This window comes from Clupea harengus, chromosome 1 (genome assembly GCF_900700415.2).
Source record: "Clupea harengus chromosome 1, Ch_v2.0.2, whole genome shotgun sequence".
Classification (NCBI taxonomy): Eukaryota; Metazoa; Chordata; class Actinopteri; order Clupeiformes; family Clupeidae; genus Clupea; species Clupea harengus.
The window spans coordinates 32,201,732-32,215,018 of record NC_045152.1 but is presented as its reverse complement, the minus strand read 5'-3'; positions in this window follow the sequence as shown (position 1 = coordinate 32,215,018).

Here is a 13,287-nt window from a genome sequence, read left to right as displayed (position 1 = left end):
GCATCACCACTTTTATGTTTGAAAGGCGTCGTTCGGCAGGTGTAGCCTACTGTGCCTGCTTGTAGGTCTTGACTTTCAGATTCTGCGCCTAAACTAGCTATATCGTATTGTCTCATCACATGATCAAATAGAGACTTGACATTGGACAACAAGATACATATTACCCAGCAATCATCATTGCATATCTGTATATGACAAAAATAACAAAGAAAATAAGAAATTATTCATTTAATTGAATCGTTTTTTTATAGTTTCTATAGTGTATGTACGATAAGCATATAATTTTGTTATAGATTGCTACTGACGATTTCCCCCTAAAAATTATGAAAACCATGACAGAGACAGGTTTGCCATTTTGAGGGGATAAATACCATAAGGTATCTCTGGTAATCCCATGTAAATCATGCTTGATCACTGTCGCAATAGGCTAGCATTTTCTAACACAGCACAGGTACACTCAATTAAAACCATTAGCAAATGAAAAAAATACACCTTCTTCAACCACAAATAAGAGATACATAACAGCGACTTCACACAGAGGCTCTGTCCTAGGGGCTCCCTGAGCTCATGGGCCCCTGGGCCTGGGCCCGGTAGGCCCGTTCGTTAATCCATCCCTGACTGGGCCGTGCGCCGTGTATTGAGTGGGCCGGTCTGACAGTAACTCCCGGGCCACTTTTTTCCCCCAGTCCGCCCCTGGCAACACGGAACCATAAGGTATACATTTTTTTTTTCTTTCTTTTTGGCAGGTGTGGCTTGGCTACATCTGTTGCTATTATTGATGCATGCATATATCGTGTCATACATGATGCAAACTATGCATGTTGTATCTGAACTTTGTTACAGTATACTTACAGTATTAATCAAAACAAAATATGGTATGTTTTTCCATTTTGTTCTTTGTTCATTCTCAATAGGTGGCAGGAGCCAAAGAATTTGAAAGGCTTGCTGCCGTGGTCCTGGTGTTGCCCCCATTCGAATGCAGATGCTGAGAGGGTGTTTTCAGTTGTGGTACTGAACAAAACTAAGACCAGAAATAGCCTGGCATTGGATGGCACCCTGTCCTCAATAATGGCCATAAAGATGGCCGACCTGGAGCCCTGTTTCAGATGGGAGCCCCCCTCAGAGGTCATCAAGGCCTCCAAGAAGGCCGAAGGCCAGTACAACCTTGCCCACAGATCTTAGAAAATGACTAACCAGCTTCTGATCTGCATCTGATACCTCATTTTTAGTTATTTTTGTCATGTGTTGATCCATTTTATTGCTTAAAAAGGCTACTGTTTAAGCACTTTATTTGTTGCACTTTTTTGTTTGATGGATCGTGTGGTGGGAGGCTTTGAATAATGAAAAATATTTCTCCCTAACTAATCTTGTGTCATTTTTTGCTGGACATAAATCATTAAGTGCTCTTAAATTAAGTGCTCATAAATCATTAAATACAATTATTAACAATTATTAACAATATAGGTTAGGTTTCAGTTAAGAATTAGTTGAATACCATTGTAATCAAAATGTCAATCAACCTACCTTGGTAAAATCTTAAACACAGGTCTATTAATTAGGCTATATTGTGGTACATAGACAGTCATTGAGGCACAAGAATATTTTTCTGGTTGAATGTTCAGCTCAAGTCATCATGATCAGATGAACATGAATCAGAATAAGTTCAGGTATTGCACATCTTTAGCATACCACCCAAAAATCCACATCTAAAAACATCTACTTGAACCAAAATGTCCTGGGGGTGGACCTTCAGCTATGTCTTTGCTTCACAGAATGTAACCAATGTTGTCCATCTCCAGTAGGCCCCACAGTAGGCAGACTTTGGGCCCCACAAACCAACAGAATGCAGAGCACAACATGGGTACAACGCCAAATTAATTCAAATTCCCTGATATTTGAGCCACTAACGTGTGTGGCTGCGTGCGCGTCAAAATTTTGGTCACCCCCGACAAAATCTCACTCCAAGGTTTTTTGAAAAGTTGGCAGCTCTGGAAGCACACTGTGAAACCTATGAAAAGTGACAGTGGTATATAGAAATACAAACCGCGTTAGCCACTTCACAACCGCAATTTTCTTTCGTTACAATTCTTGGATGCAGGATTTCCCTCCCTTTGTAGAAACCTGTTGAATGGATACATTTGGTCTAGGAAGTCCTAATTGTTTTGTTGTCAATTTATCTTCATTAGTACGCCGACTAAAACGGAGTTTCTGTCAAAGAGCGAATTGAGAATATGCCTCCGTCGAAGCTGTATCTTCTTCTTCTTCTTCTGTAGAGTTTTATGGCGGTTTACAAGCTACGTGTATTACCACCGTCAAAGCTGTATGACGTTCGTATAGGCTTTTACGTCCATTACTTATGACACGACATGGAGGGGCGAGCCCTCCCGGAAGCCATAGAGAATGCATTGAGAGCTCTGTTTTGTGAAAAAAAATGGATTTAACATTGGAGTCAATGGGAGAGGTCTGGGGCGATTTTCATTTCGCCCCAGAAGGGGCGGGGCCATTTAAAGCACGACTTTAGGCTGACTGAATGACTGTTACCTGATTCGACAATGACATACAGAGGCAGATCAGACGGTCTAGTGGTAGAATCCGACAGAAAACAAATTATTACATTTAAATTTACATGTCGTCATTTACGCGACTTACATATTGCGTTAATACATCAGGGGAGTTTTTTTGTTTGTTTTTCTTTTCCCCCTAGGCAGTGCGTCGCCCCAATCGCCCTTATGGACAAGCCGCCCCTGGTACAGTGGTCTCAGTCCTGCAGCTGAATAGATGAAGTTTAACGTAGATCATAGAACATTCTGGAATTGTGGTCTCTGTGGGCTGCAGGTAACCCGGTCCTCTCTCTGTGATCCCTATCAGTGGAAACACCGAATTCCATGTGATTGATTATTATGCCAGATGTAGGACTGAATGAACTGAGTATTTAAGGGAAAGATAGTGACAAGCAAGCACTTTGAGTATTCTGTAGCCACACACTACCATAATCTCTAAATGTTTGAGGTTTCATATGTTTTCTCTTAGGTATTTGTCATTTTAGATTATTCACTTGAGAGTAGTTTGAATGTGCAACTAAATTAGTAGCTAACATACTAATTACTCGGTAACTGTGTTTCCGCAACACAAGACTAGAACTAGTTTAAAACCAAAAAACAGTGATGTAAGTCTACCTGGTACCTGGCTAATCACCTGGGTTGGACACACTGCAGAAGAACTGTTCCACTGTATTATACAGCGGTGGATTGCCGTCCAGCCTGTGCACTTAGTTCCTAAATTGAGCGGAGTCAGATTTACCAGGTTTACCAAGATAGTGTCCTTTATAAAAACATTGCATTTCAGCAAAGTGCAGAAAGACAAACACGCAGAAACCCTTCGCCTACTCCCAGTTCCGTCGTTGGTCTGGAAAGTGGTTCCTTAAAGCTCCATAAGCCTTGACCTTGGAAGGCAAGGTGAGTTGTGAATGATAATTGCGATTTGAACCACTTGACGGGCAATGCAATATCAACTTTTCCTCCAGAAAGAAACAACTAATTGAATGATTTTTTATTTTCATTCTCAAGTTAGTGGGATGGATTTTTTTCGATAACAAATCGTATTTGATTTGTCCTGTATTTGATTTTTAAGAACTCTTGTTACTAGTATATCTCTTTAAGTTAGGTGGGCTCTGCTTACTATATGTTCTTACTACAGCCTAAGATGGGTGAAAGAGGCTATATTCTTCCCACTGACCCAGCCATGCCTGTACCTTTTCGCATGTGTACCCTAGAGCCTGTAGGTCAAAGCCTTTTGTAAAGAAAACAACATCACCACTGCTTCCTCCCGTGGCGTGTCGTTAGTACATTGACATAGCTCGCTCTCCATTGCGCACAGCTGACTCTTTTTTTTTATATATTTTTTTACTGAAAAGTTATTCAGACAGGTATTTATCCATATATACATGAGTTTTCTTTCTTTTTTTTTACATAGAAGAATTGGATTGGATGTAAATTGTGAGATCTTAATGGGAAGATTATATGAAGCCAGAGCTTGTAGGGAGGATGACATGCATGACCTGCCCTCCAGCTCACACCAGTCTGTACCTGGGGATTGCATCCAGTGTGTTATTTTGTGGACATTTGCTGCCCAATAGTAACCTCTAAAGTTTGGCAGTGCCAATCCCCCTCCTGCTCTTGGACGTTGGAGGAACTCTTTACAAATTCTGGGGTTCTTACCGCTCCATATGAATCCTGAAATCAGTTTGTCAATTTGGCAGAAAAATGATTTTGTTAAATAAATAGGAACACATTGAAATAAAAATAGAAATCTTGGCAGGATATTCATTTTAACACAATTTACTCTGCCTGCCAAGGTCAGATGTAAAATATCCCATCTCCGCAAATCCGATTCAAGCTTAGCAAAGAGTGGGGCAAAGTTTCCATCAAAGAGGTTTTTAAATGAAGAAGTTATGTTAATGCCCAAATATTTAAAATCTGATCTTGAGATATGAAATGGCAGGGCCTGGTCTGGGATTTGCATTGCTAATTTATTTACTGGTACACATTCACTTTTTGATAAGTTGAGTCTGTATCCTGAAACCTTTCCAAAAGAATGTAGTACTGAAATGATTTTATTGATACACTGCAGTGGATCTGATATGTAAAGCAACATATCATCTGCATACAAGGATAGCTTAACTTCTGATCCCCACCTTCTAATAACCTGCATTGAGGGTGTTGACTTAAAAAAAAGGGAGAGTGGCTCTATTGCTAGAGTGAATAATAGGGGACTCAATGGGCAACCCTGTCTGGTACCTCTAGACAGAGGAAAACTTCGGGAGCGCATCTGATTAGTGATTACTGCAGCTTGAGGCGAAAAATACAGAAGTTGGATCCACCGGATAAAAGCTTCACCAAAGCCAAATTTCTTCAAAACAAAAAAGAGAAAATCCCACTCCACCCGGTCAAAAGCTTTCTCTGCATCCAATGAAACTTCTGGGGAAACATTAGATGAGGGACCATACAACACATTCATAAGGCGCCTTATATTAGAAAATAAATGCCGTCCCTTAACAAAACCTGTTTGGTCGGTTGATATTAAACCTGGTAAGGGTGTCTCCAATCTTGTAGCCAATAATTTTGAGAGTATTTTAATATCAGTGTTTAAAAGTGACACTGGTCGGTATGAGCCACATTTGGATGCATCCCTACCCGGCTTCAGCAAAAGTATTATGGATGCTTCATTAAGGGAGTCTGGCAATCTTCCCTGTGACCATGAGTAGTTAAACATATCCAATAGCAGAGGAGCTAATTGATCAGAGAACTTTTTATAAAAATCTATGGAAAAGCCGTCCGGCCCACAAGCCTTCCCGCTCTGCATGGCAGAGATGGCATACTTAACCTTTCCAAGCTCCAGTGGCTCGTTTAGATGTTGTCTTTGGTCAGAAGACAGGGTAGGGACTTCTAAGTTTTTAAAAAAGTTTTGAAATAGTGATGTATCCTTAAGTGACTCTGAACTGTATAAATCAAAATAATATTTTTTAAAGGCATCATTTATTTTTAGAGGGTCTGTTGTGATTTCCCCAGTTGTCTCTTCTATTTGTGATATAATCTGTGATGCTGATTTAAATTTAAGTTGATGTGCTAGAAGTCGCCCTGCTTTTTCCCCGTGCTCATAGTGTGACCCCCGTGACCTCATAATGAGTCGTTCTGTTTCAGAGAGATTAAATTGTACTGGGTTTGGAGTTCAATTCTCTCTTTATAAAGGGATGGATTAGGAGACGTGGAATACCTACAGTCCACCTCAGATATATCTTTAATTAACTTTTGCTTTTGTCTCTTCCTTTCTCTCTTGCGGTGAGAGGAGTAAGCTATTATTTCTCCCCTGAGATAAGCTTTAAGAGTTTCCCAAAGCAATGATGGTGATACAGAGGGTGATGTGTTTGTTTCTAGAAAAGTGTTGATGGCTATAGAGGTGAGATTGCAAAACATTGTATCTGACAGCAGTGCGTTGTTAAATCGCCACTGAGGGCGACCAGTGTGGTTGAGATGGAAAAAAAGATCCATTAATATGGGGGCATGGTCTGATTCTACAATTGCCGAATATTCTACCTTTTCTAAGGAGCTCAACATTTTTTTATCAATAAAAAAGTAATCAATTCTAGAATATGAATGGTGCACATGGGAAAAAAAAGAAAATGCTTTACCACCCGGATTCAAATAGCGCCAAGGGTCCACACATGCCGCATGGCCAAAAAATTCTGAAAATTGACTTGCCATTTTAGAGAGTGTATGTACTTTAGGGTTTGACCTGTCCAGGCTTGGATCCATAACACAATTAAAATCTCCCCCTAGAATCAAATTATGATCATTAAGGTCCGGTAACTGACATACAAGCCTCTGAACAAATCCTGCATCATCCCAATTAGGAGCATACAGATTCACCAATAAAACTGGTACATGAAAAAGTTGCCCAGAAACTATGACATAACGGCCCTGTGGATCAGATATACAGTTAGATGGAATAAACTGAATTCTTTTATGTGTTATAATTGCTGTACCTCTTGCTCTGGTATTAACCCTCTAATCCCCATAGCGGCCGCCGACGGCATGTTAGAATTTCCCCATAGCGGCCGCGGCCGGCCGTAACTTTTAAAGACACAGTTTTTATACTACAACATTAATTCATGAAATAATACTCCACTAGTGGATACATGAACATCTTACTTTTATTTTGAAACCGGAAACTTGGTATGCTGTCATTGACTTTTCTGAAGTATTTGTTAACTAAACTTCGCTACTGACAGATGGCCTGAGGATTACAGTGTCTCTTGCAGTAAAGGCTAGCAATCAGAGACGTCTGCATCTGTTCTCACTGGATGAGACCGTATTTTTGTGCACCAAAGACGACGACTCATCAAGTTTGTATGACAGTGACGACCATGTTTGAAAAATCAAAATAAAAAAACGTATTAAAAATAGTAATATTAGTATCCTCCTGTTTTTTTCTGACTAGCTAACTCTCTAGTAACGTCTTCGTATGGCGGTCACTGAGAAGTCTTGGTTTACAACTAGCACCAGCCTCATCGTTCTCCAAATTGATAAGACATAGCTAGATCAATGAAATTTGAATGGATTGTAAATCTATGACACTTTTATTTGCCGAGATATGTAACATTTAATTATTGATCTTTGAGGGACGTTCAAATAAGCAAATTTTCACGTTACCTCACTTGTGGAAATGACGGTCAATTCGTGACTCGCAACCTATGAAGCAAGCACCTGCGTCTGTGGGTGAGAGCTATTTTGTGCACAAATAACGACGACATGGGTAATCGACTGTGTTTTCTGTTTGTCAGAAGAAAATGTATTTTAAAATTTGGATCGTCATCTCAATTTTCATGACTAGTTTTACAGCTATTTTGCTAGCTATCTACATTGACTGAGGTAACGTAAGTCTGAGGAGTTCGAGCCAGTCAGGAGTTGGTTGATAGCTAGCTAGTGACTGCATCAGCCTCATTACTTACTAAACTGTTTAGATTTAGATAAATAACATGTATAGTAAAAAAGAAAACTGTGAAAATGGGTCACTTTTTTTATTCTCACTTCTAATTATTTTTTGTTCGTCTCTACTAGTTATTCAAACCTCCATTCTTTTTTGAGCTGTAAGCTCATTGTAACAACAGTAGCTAAAGACAATCAATAGCAAGATAACCATTTATAATATATTTAAAACCTCATATTGGAAAGGCATTCAGCAGATTATTCGACAACCAGCTAGTAATATGTTGTGATGTTAAATTTTAAGCTGGTATAGTTTTTAAGCTGTAGAAAGCCAATCACAATGAAATCAGTGCTCATATAGGACCATAGTATAGGACATCAATACTACATAAAATGTATAGTAGATGTGCAGTAGCTAGTCCATATGTAGTTCACATTGGGATATTGAGCCGATGATGTGACAGAAAACAATTGACAGAAAAATGGAGGAAACACTAATGGCTTCCTCTGTGATGGCTTACAATAATGGGATCGTTTTTTCTTTTATGCGTCAGGATGTCGGGTGTTCCAGCTCATCTGAGAGTAGAGAAGTGAGTAAGGGTGCTGTGGCAGCAGAGAGGAGTGAGGACATGGGGGAGAGGAACAGCGAGAGGCCTGATGAGCGTAGGGAAGCTTCAGTAGGACAGAGTAGGTTTCTCACTAAAGGAATTGAAGGACAAAAGTTGTCCGCATACAAGTGGTGGTGTTTGTATAGGTTGTCTGACATAAGATCCATTACTACCCTCTATCCCAAACCAAATATCATCTGCCACACACCCCTTGTTGCCTATTTATACATTGAATGCTAAACAGTATCCTTTCAGGGAGTCATAGAGACACCAGATCTTAATACCCCATCTGACATGTTTCGTAGGCATATACTGTTTCCAAAGTAACATGCCGTCAATTTTAATCATGGCCTCACCTACTGAGAGATTTTTCCATGGTCGATGAAGTTTTAGGACGTTCTCCTGGAGCACACACATTACAGTTTTTTTCTTTTTTTCACTTTTAAACTTGTGTCAATACCATGTACACTTTTTCCAAAACTCTTCACACAGTGGGCTTAACAGACACACACCTCAGCATATCAGTTAACCTTTGGTGCAAAATGCACTACAACCACCAAAACACTTCATACTTCACCCAAAAGTGAGTAATGCCGTAACTTTAGCAAATGTTCTCTCTCAGAGTACAATGACCTAAAAAACACTAAACACTTGAAGCATTGCCAATTGCATATATAACATGTTGCTGTATCCTCTAGATTGGCATAGATTACTGTAGGTTTGCATTGCAAAAAGGAGAAAAACCACACAAAGTCAAAAACTTCTTTGGACTACAGTAAATATAGTTATATTACAGTGAACAAACAATTCTAAAATGCTGCAATACGTGTCATTATGCATATGCTAAAATTGCACGTGTTACTGCACTATATAGGCTTACTACAGGACAACAAAAAGGCATAAATATGCTAAGTATTTACTGTAGTATTTCCAATATTTACATACATCAACACAAGATACAGTCTACCAAAGTACTGTAATACCACTAGAATTCTACTGTAGCCCTAATGCTGATCCATTCTGTCCTCTGTATTTGTTGTCAAACTTTGACATGTTTGAACTTCAAATTTACGGTAACATTCTCCTTTGCATTGCATCTTGGAAATACGTCAATCCAAGCTAACTATCTAAAGACAGTGTTCATATGTTAGTTTGCTTCTCACAATAGATGTCACTATTGAGTGGGTACATTTACTGTAATTGCATTTTTCAATCACTGTCTTTCACTGATAGCCTATGACTTACATATAGAGCAGTACTGTAATAGTGGAAACAACTCTTCAGGAACAGCTACATCTATGTTTGCCTTCTGTAGAGATAGTAAGAAGTCTGCAAGCCAAAACAACAAAATAATCTAACTAAACTTTCTGCTAAAATAAGAATACTTTGTCTTATTCAAGCATATACCTTAATTTGTCTGTGCAAATACAGCATCTTTCCATGTACAGTAATCTAAATTACTGTAAGTTAGGTTTTAAACTGAAAGTTAACTGTTTTGAATAGAGTATCTAAACATCGGCAAAAAATGCTGTAGTTGCACAGCGTTTTGCTGGTAGTGAACCTTGACTGAGACAGGTATCCATGAATTTCAGAAGAAGTGGTCATTGACTGCATTTGTATATAAGCATAGGGGCAAGTATCCACAGTTTGGTTCACATAGTCTACTGGTATGCTCGATGTGTTAAGTGTTTTGGGAATGTGTACATGGTATTAAGACGAGTAAAAATTATTGGAAAAACCGTAAGAACAAACTTTTCTGTTGGTTTGTAGATACCAGTTTTGTGTGGCAAGATTGGCAGGTGTGATAAGTGGTACAGTGGTTAGTGTTGTTGGCTAACAAGTAGCTGACCTGGGTTCAATTCCTGGGCAATGAAAAATGATATTGTAACTCACTTTGGATATACATTTTTGTTGTAGTTCCCTTTTTGGGTCACTTTGTCTCGTTGATGGCCCATGAATTTCATATGCAGCCGTAATGGTGGGAAAATGTCTTCAGTGACACTTACATCTATATTTTACACACATGTACATATCAACACAAATGCTGTACTGCAGTATAGTTAGCAGCAAGGCTGCAAACGAACAAAACAAAGATGGAAACTAAATACATTTATGAATATTAGTAAAAAACTAAATCTGTCTTATTTCAAGTGTATAATTTCATTTGTCTGTGAAAATACAGCATCTTTCCATCTACAGTGATCTAAATTGTGTCTGGTTTTGAACTGAAAGTTAACTGTTTTGAACAGAGTATCTAAATATCTGAAAAAATGCTGTAGTTGCACAGCGTTTTGCTGGTGGTGAACATTGACTGAGACGGGTATCCATGAATTTTGGAAGAAGTGGTCATTGACTGCATTTTGTATCTAAGCAATGGAAAAGTATCCCATTTAGTTCACATAGTCTACTGATATGCTGGATGTGTTACGTTTTTTGAGAAAGTGTACATGGTATTGAGCCAAGTGTGAAAATGATTGGAAAAAACTGTAATGGTCTCACTTTCTGAAGCTTGTCACCTGTCTGCTATCATTGGGTTTGAACTCCTCATACCTATTTTGTGGCATGGTGTCTGCCACATAGGACACTTGTAAGGCTGGATCAGATGAACAGTAGTCAAGATAAGAGGGTAAATGATGGATACCCATGAGGATGTTTATTCCCACAAACACCTTCACCTCTTCCACAAATGTATTGCACCAGGATGCATTTGAAGAGGCATAGAGGTTGGTGTTTTCCACCAAATTAGCAAAAATGTTGGTTATCTATATGGTTTAGTAGTGTTAATATTTAAATATTAAGTTTAATATGTATGTATTTATTTACAAAATATAAAACAAATACTAATTAAATACATTAAGATGATATTAAATGTAATAAATAGGTCTGCAGTACCGTTCAAAACTTATGAATTTGAACTTTAGGGTGTATGTAAAGCTATGTATTTTAATATTTGTAGATGTCAGTAATACATATTTGATATCATATTAACAAACAATTTATGCCCTTTCAAACAAAAGAAACTTGTAATTGTAATTTTTCGTTTGTTTTCTAACTGTAACTGTTTGTTTACAGAATAACAAAAAATACAGGAATTCTCTGGTTTTCGCAGTAATATGCTGCAGTGTTCTAGAATTCTATTGGGGTATAGAGGGTTAAAGCTAGAATGAAATATTTGTCCCACCCACTGCTTTTTTAAACGTAGTTGATCTAAGTTACGCAAGTGTGTCTCCTGGAGAAATGCAATATCCGTTTTCAGATTCCTAAGATGAGAAAATATTCTACCTCTTTTAACGGAGCCATTAAGCCCTTTAACATTCCACGATATGAATTTGACAGCCGACCCCCCACTAGTAGCCTTCGAACTATCAGCCATAGCTACACTGTACAGAATTACAAGCAGTATTCATGTCCGGTTCTAAACAAAAAATGCGCGTCATGCCTCTCTTAAACAAAATAAAAGTCTGCGGTGAAATAAGATAAAGTCCACAAAATTCACATTAAAAAAGAACCCCTGTCCGGTCTACCCAGTAGTTATCCCCAACATACCCAAACCCTCCTTTCTCTGCTAAACTAGCAGCACGCAGGAATCCCCCCTTATCTAGATGCTTCCAACAACACACTTTCACTCTCTATCGTCGTGCTCGTCAGAGCTCCTGAATGTTGGAAAAAAAACAAAAAAAACTCCTACGTTTCCAAACGGCTAAATTTACAATTTTTTGTGATCATGAAAACTTAACATACCACAGTCCACTGGAACATGCCTTACTGAAACCATAAATCCAGTCCGTATGATCAGTCTCACAGTTATTAGGCATTAGGCAACAGTTTACCCGGTGTGGCTAGATGGATGTTGTGCAGTGTTAATTTTGGCAGTTATTTTAGATTTAGTCTTAGTCTTAGTCTTTAGACGAAAATGCATATTAGTTTTAGTCACTTTTAGTCATTTTTATCCTGCTTAGTTTTAGTCTAGTTTTCGTCGACGAAAACTCAGAACATTTTAGTCTAGTTTTAGTCGACGAAGTCTCATTACATTTTAGTCTAGTTTTAGTCAGATTAAACAAAAAATTAAGTCCATCTTATAGTCACATTAAACTCCTTTCCATCCCTTCTCAGGCCCGGGGACCCCTTGTGTTGTGTCTACAACTGCATAATAGTCAAGCTTGCAGTACGTAAACTGTGGATGCAATTAGTCTCTAAGATACAGGTCTCCTATGCCTACAGCTGAATTCCAATTAATTCAATGTAAATAATAATTTTAAGGCAATACTTAATTAACAGTATTATCATTAAAATATAAGAGAATATCAAGTCTAGATTTTGAAGATTCAAATGATCTGATAACACAATACAACTACTATGCCTACCTGGCCTTAGTTAAATCAACCACATATCCTCCATATGAATTGCTGTGCAATCTGATAACCAACATACAGTATTTAGCTAGACGGATAGTTTGAGAGTTGAAAGTAGTGCTAATAACAATTGCATAAATAGACAAGGATATGTAAACCAATCACATATTCATTTATTTTTTCTTGATTAATGTCATGCGTTGCCTGTCCTATAGTCCATTCTGCAATGTGTTTACTAGCTAGTTATCGATAGCTAGTATAACTTAGCTATGCTACCTCATAGTTAGCCAACGTTAGCTAGCTAAAAGTTTTGGAACTCATTTGCCAAGCCAAACGGGAGGTTTCAATCGAAAATGACTAGCTAGTTATCCAAGCTGACACAACCTATACACTCGACTGCCCCTTTGAAGTTAACTTAACGTTGGCTAATATATTCGAATAACTAGTTAACATTAGCTAATTTTACCTTGGCATAAATGGCAGGGTTGTCTTGTGCGCTTTCAGGTGCCTCTTGTTGTGTTCTTCCCATGTATTTTGAAGCCACACGGTTTCTCTCCAGTTATTGCGGTGCATTGTGTTTTATTTTCTGTCAAGTTATAATTTAAGACTGTCCAGATATCTATTCTTATTTGTCTTCCAGTACCGAGTGCTTGAACTTCAGCCATCATAACGTTAAGCCATAGGGCGTCACTTGCATGTCTGGCCATCTCAGGGAGTGGAGGAGGGATAGATACAGGACCGGGCAACATTCAACCAATGATGTGCATACAAGTTTAGAAAAAAAAAAACAATTGTGACTTAGTCAACCACCAACATTTTCGTCTCGTCTCGTCAACGAAAGTT